Source organism: Lissotriton vulgaris, chromosome 5, assembly GCF_964263255.1.
Source record: "Lissotriton vulgaris chromosome 5, aLisVul1.2, whole genome shotgun sequence".
Lineage (NCBI taxonomy): Eukaryota > Metazoa > Chordata > Amphibia > Caudata > Salamandridae > Lissotriton > Lissotriton vulgaris.
In genome coordinates this window covers 1,307,243,186-1,307,249,866 of record NC_141693.1, presented here as the reverse complement: position 1 = coordinate 1,307,249,866, position 6,681 = coordinate 1,307,243,186, and the positions used below count along the sequence as shown (strand labels likewise).

Genomic DNA, 6,681 nt, shown 5'->3' with positions numbered 1-6,681 from the left:
ATGGCCTCCTGCCCAGCACTGGGCCCATCCTTCCACCTTCCGCTTGTTACAAACAGTTTGCTACCCATCACAGTTTGTTTGCTTAGGGACTTGCCCGAGTGCCACCATTGCCCACGTAACACCTGTTCTTGTGCCTGAGTGTCCGCCACTTATTGCCGTATTATACCTCTACTGGTACTTTGTACATTTTGTAACCTGCACACAGAGCACTTTTTTCTCCCGTGATGCACCGATTGCTACCTCATGTATTTTGGTTGCTCACTATTGGCCCCTTTGACCCATGTAACCCAACGTTCTCTTTCGTAATTTGTCCATTTGTAACTGGTACCTCCTGTATCATTACTGGTCCCATTGGGAAGCGCCCTGACACCTTCGGGTAACGTCTGCGCTATATAAAATCGCATAAATAAATAGATAACTCGTCCAAACATTGTTAGAAGCGACGAAGTAAGTGGCAGTGCCTTAACCGTATATGTGTTGTAAAGGCCACTCGAACGTCTTCCATCCTCGGCAAGGGGAGTGCTAACCTTCTCTCCTTTCCTACAACACCCTTACTGTCTCCTCCACTGATGCAATCATGGATGGACCACCTGAATCTATGAACGACACACCCAACCCAGTCGCCAGCGCATAACCCTGGGGCCTAAACGTCACACTACACAATCTACCCACCCCATTACCACAATTGCCAAGCCTGCTCGACACCAACTGCGCCCTCTTAGTGGGCTCCATCGCCTATTCCAACAGCACGACCTCAACGCCAAGGTCCCATCGCTGGTCCGCTCCCAGACTGGACTACCGCAATTCTCCCCACCCCCCAAACCTCCCACTCCTCTTCCCCCGCTATCTAGCGACCCAACCACCTCCTCCCCACTTTCCAAACTGCCCTCAAAGTTCGCCACCCTCCAGGCCATTCCAAAGTTAAATCATGCCCCACTATTACCTGCAGGCAGACCCTTTTGTATAGAAAATTCCTTGTCCCTCCCCCTATGTAAATGCCGTCCCAGCAGGCACGCGTGGTTCATGCGACTGCCATTATTGCAGTACTACTCCACACCCGTGATCGGGACTCTTATTAACATGCCCACGCCACGTGTCCAGTGTAACACCCAGTTGTCCACTTCCTACATCTGTTCGTTTCCAATTCTCACACGGGGGCCACCACGCCCCGTAACTCTCACTCTTGATTACCTCTACTAGCACATCTCTGTTGTAACCCGCACACTTGCCACTCTCCTTGTAGTTTGTTTGCACACGCTTGTCACTTATGCCTCATGTACTGTAACCTTGCTTAAGCAATTCATTCACTGGTAATGCTCCTGTATCCGGTCTGTACTGATTATCAAATGCATAAATAAATAAATAAATAATAATCTGCACTGTTCAACAGCGCACGCCTTCCTCCCCAAACCCCCGGCGGCCGTCCTGACCCTTCGGGGTGGGAGTGGTGGGGTGCGTCCAAGAATGGTCCCTCGTGGGAGCACGACCGCCCGTACCAGGCAGAGCCGGCCCATCCCCTCGGTCGAGTGGAGCCGCATGCTGCTCTCCCGAGCGCCTACCTCGGCGTCCATGCCCAAAACAAGAGGTGTGGTCCAGCACGCCGGGGAACAAACCCCCCCACTCCTGCCCCCGAAAGCCCCCAACTCCCTGCCAAACCCCCCGCTCGCCGTGCCTCCAAAACCTCCCCCGCCCCTGCCCAACCTCCTTTCCCCTCCGGACCCCCCCTACTCGAAGGCACCCCCACCCAGGCCCTCCACCCCCCCACTCGCCCCGCACCCCTCCTCCCCATCACACACTCGCCGCAGAACACTCCCCCGCCAGCCCCCCCTCCTCCCCCGGCTCTCAACTCCTGCCCCCCCGCCCGCAGAGACGAAAACTCGCGAGGGCCCCACCATGCTCACCTCCCCCTCGGGGGCACCCCCCCCATGCCACTCCCCCCCCGTCCATTCCCCGTGTAAATCCAACCGAGCTTCTCACACGACCTGCCGCTTCATAACCCTACGTCACGCACACTGGCTTCCGATGAGTGAAGGCATATAGTAAAGGCGGCAGTTCTTTATAACCTACTAATAAATATGCCACGAAAGCCTCCATAAAACATAAGGTGTGAGGAACCGTTTCCAGCAATAGGGCACGTGTGGTCGCCGAACCCTCTGTGCTAACGATCTGTTTGGGCAAAACACATCAATTCTTTTGAAATCCTATAATAGACGTAACCAAGGCGGAGCCCCCCAGCGTCTCATCCATTCCGCCACCGCCGCCTGACCCACCGCAACTCCCGAAAAGGGGCGGGGAGGGCCACCCGAAAGGCCGACACCCCCAGAGGCCCCCCATTTACCGCACACCCCCACGAACACAACGCCTCGAACCCAAACCTCCCTCCCTCCCCCCGCAAATACGAATCCGCCATACCACCGGCACCAACAAGCACCGTATTAGCGTAACAATCGCGCTTATCGCGCCACCAACCATTACCGTACTAGCGTAACAGTCGCGCTTATTGCGCCTCCAACGGACAAGCAAATTATCACCGCCGAATGCCACCATTCCACGAACGCACGCATCCTCAATAGATGCACAATTATCATGCAGTAACTGTACGCCCGCAAATCACTACCAAATCAATTACCTCCGCCACACCCCCGTCCGGCTGCTGTGTCACCATCCACCTTCTTTCTAAAATGGTGGCCTGTGACTAAAGATGTCCGGGTATAAAGGGGGCCAGCCCAAAACCAGCCCACCCCAGCCCAAGGCTACTAAGTAGCCCAAAACCAGCCCACGTACGGTGCTGGCTTAACACCCCCTCCCACCCCCCTCCCCCGGCCCCAAAACTCCCCGGGGGTGATAGGCCTCCCGCTGGTCGGCCGCCCCCCCCAAATCCCCATTGTCAGGAGATATATCACCTTGACTCCCTTAGGATGTTTTTGATGCTAGCCAGAACATATCTGTTTGTTCGATATATTTTCTACTTTATAGATATCCTGAAACAAATACAATCCCGATAAACATCTGTTTTTATGTGTTTCCTAAGTTTGCTATTTTAATTGCACCTTAGTATAATTTTACAAAGGTGTAGGAAATTGAGTTACTGGTTGGGGGTGGAGATGAAACCCTGCTCAAATTGCAACAACAATTCCTGTCTGGGTGATGGCACATGCAAACCCAAAATTAAAGTGTGCTCAAGTCTCTGGTCGCTTGGCACAAAGCAGTCAGGCTTAACTTAAATGCAATGTGTAAAGTATTTTTGCAGAACTTCAATCAGTAATAAAGTACAAACACAGCACTACAAAACTCCTGCACCAATTTAGAAAAGTAAAGTCAATTTTATTAGAGACCAAAATAACAAAAATCCATTCAGTAGGACGGGAGATATGCAATTTTAAAAATGTAAGTGAAAACAGTGCCTAAAAGCACAAAGTGCCAACTTTGGTAATCTGGCCACGCTGGACTGGTACAAAGTTACAAGTTGAGGCTGACCGTGATGGAGCATGGGCTGGATACAGGGACTAAGTTAAGCCCGCTGAGCAACGTACCTTAAATCCTGGTTACGCATCATTGGGGATACGTTGTGCAGTGGCAGTTCCAATGAGCTGCAGGCGGCACTGTGAGGTTCTGCATAGAGGATGTGTTTAACAGCGGTGTTTCTGATAAATCCAACAATGAGGGTTACAATGCGAGGCCCTGCATTGTTGTCCAGGATGCCATAGACTGCGGTTTGCGATGCAAACTACTACATCAAGAATGCGCTGTGCAGCGGTGATTCTGATGAGCTGTGGGCTGACACCTGATGCCTTGCATCAGGGATACGTTTTGCAGTGGCAGTTCGGATGCATTCTGCGAGGTGATGCATTGCGGGGCATTGGTTCTGCCAAAAAGACCACAGCTGGGCTGGGCTCGCAGAGCACATTCACTCTCACTTCCAATGGCCCAGACTGGGGTGGCACCACTTGGAGGGGAAGACTTACTTGTTTACTCTTTGTTTTCTTTGTTGAAGATGGTCAGAGAGATAATAGGAGTTATCCACACACCTGTTATGAGGAATTTCTCTGGGGTCGTTCTCAGTATGGAGAACCCTCCCTGCTCATCAGTGCCATTGTCTTGTTCTGTGAGAAGGCGACATTTTGAGAAAACAAAACACTTTCCCAATAAAGTGCCTAAACCTGTAACCTGCTCACCAAAGCTTCAAGGCCTTCCATGAAGCCATAGCAGCATCCGCCTTGGATCCTCACCTGCTTAGTGCACATATTTGAATGTGGTGTGTAGTCCTAGGCCGGAGGAGTGGAGGCCATAGTCTGTACAGACCTGATAGGCAACCTGCCATACCCTCAATGAGGCCCCATGTCTACAAGTTAGGTGTTGATACTCACTCTTGTGATATCTATAGTTCTGCTTGTATGAGACAGAATTTCCAGGAAGATCTGTTTGAAAAAGGACTGTCTAAGCTTAGCCCATTTCAAATGCTTACCTTAGATCTTGTAATTAACTTAGGGTTATGGTCTGTATGCACAACCCTGACCTTGTACAAATAATATTCAATGAGTGCTGAAGACAAGAAATACAGCCTTTACAATTAGTTTTGAAATGTTTGCACAGGTCTTGTATACCTGTTTAAACAATCATTCAGATTTATTGTTAATCAGAGTATATTCCTGTGTCTACTACAGCCTATGTGACTTGCTTTACCAGAAGGCGTTATATATATATATGTATATATATATATATATATATATATATATATATCTATATATATATATATATATATATATATATATATATATATATATATATATATATATATATATATATATATATATATATATATATATATATATATATATATATAAACAAACATATAAACACTGGAAGCAGGCTTCATGTAATGCAATCTAAAGCAACTCACATGTCTTCTGAAATATGCAGAGGCATTAACACACATTTGCCTGCAACCTTGCGCTGCGTCTTGGGCGCGAACAACAATTTTTAGCCCATCACGTGGCTGCTTGGAAGATATAACATAGTTTGAATTCGTAAGCAGTTGTCTTTATGATCATGATGCTTTTGTCCTACAGGTCAGATTTAAAGTGCTGCTCTGTGGAAGAGGAGAGGAAGGTGCAGTATCTATTTGATATGGTGCCTTCCTGCCCTTCCCTTTTGACATAGGGAAGCACAGCAGGAAGGCTTGTGGCACTGTCCTACGCCAAGCTATAGTAAATGAGGCCCTGAGTGTCCAGACAGCTTGGTTGTTTTGAAAAACTCTTCAGAGGATGAAGATGGACCAAATTATACGTTCTGCTGGATGTGCCATCGAAATACAGGCTCGTGCAGCTCCTGAAAGACAAAAGGGTGGAGATCTTGGGCAAAGCCTCTGAAAGGATTTTTAGCAGTGGAAGAGTACCTGAGAGTTTAATAACCGATGCTGGTAATTAAAATGTTACAAGCTTCGTTTAAATAGTTTAGCGTGCAGCATTTTTTGGGGGATACTGAACTGATTACGGTCGCTAAAGTAGATCACTTCAACACAATTTTGAAAAGCAAAACATGGCATATGTCACAGACCATAGCACCTGTATGAACTTAAGGATACTGTAGAACTTTGTAAAACGTTGTACTTTAAGTCAACACAGCTCCATAAAAATGGTTTCGAAAGCTTTAACACCATGTAAGATAATAAAGGCCAAGGGTACTCCTAATGTCAATAGAATATGCACCAAAAACTCAAAGCCTCTGTTCTGAGTGGGTGATGCCATCAGGATTGCATTGTGAGACACTTTACGTAAGGCTATCAGCAGACCTTCACCAATGAAACTTTCATGGATCTCAGACATTGGTTATACATTTACCGTCATTGAAACAGCAAAACCCACAAATGATTGTTCATGTGCAGGAGATTGTATCCCTTCCTTCACATAAGCAATCATTAAATAAGGACAATTTGCTACTTCTATGTGTGCTGCAAAATGCAGCCCACATAACAGTAATAAATCACCTTTATTGATTGCTTAGTTGCAGGAGGGTGTAGGAGAGTAGGGTCTGGAATCCTATGATCACCCAAGATTTTTAATTTTTGCTTCACTGGTTTACGACTTCTCTGGCTGTGGGCCTGCTAATCAGACCCACAGCCTTGCTGTTCTCTCACTAAATTGACACGTGTACCTTAGGTGCATTTACCAATTGGTACTGGGCCACCTTATCAGAACCTGTAACTCAGGGCATAGGTGTCCCCAGGGCCTACCAGGGGCTGCAGCATGTATTATGCCACCCCTGGCTGGCCATCTAAATCTGCACGACAGCTGGGGCAAGGTGGTGTAATCACCCTTTGCTTTAGATATAGTATACCTATATCTAACTCTAAAATGGACACACAGATTCCTATCGGTCACTCCTATGGCAGGCCTTGACAATCCTGAAGGCAGAGTGCTTGGAATCGTGTGAGATGGTGCTCTGGCATGAGCTGAGCCCGTTTGCAGCTTGCGGAACCAAGTCCTAATAGCTGTTCCATGATAACGCGTACCATATACTCTTAAGTGCATTATAATCCTCGCGGTTAAATGCTATCTTTGGTATCGCTTTATCAAAACATGTCGAGTAAGGTGTCATACGAATTGGAATACTAACCCCTCGCCAATTCTGGCGACGGGGTTAGCATTCCACCCTTCTAGAGGGACACGACATGTATGTATG

At 47.8% G+C, this 6,681-nt stretch overlaps 1 non-coding gene across 1 annotated transcript; it reads right to left on the bottom strand.

Moving 5' to 3' along the window:
- Positions 1 to 425: 425 nt before the first annotated feature.
- Positions 426 to 549, bottom strand: LOC147712514 (U6atac minor spliceosomal RNA). Its single transcript, XR_015296204.1, has one exon. It is a non-coding gene; the product is annotated as a U6atac minor spliceosomal RNA (small nuclear RNA).
- Between the last annotated feature and the right edge of the window lie 6,132 nt (positions 550 to 6,681).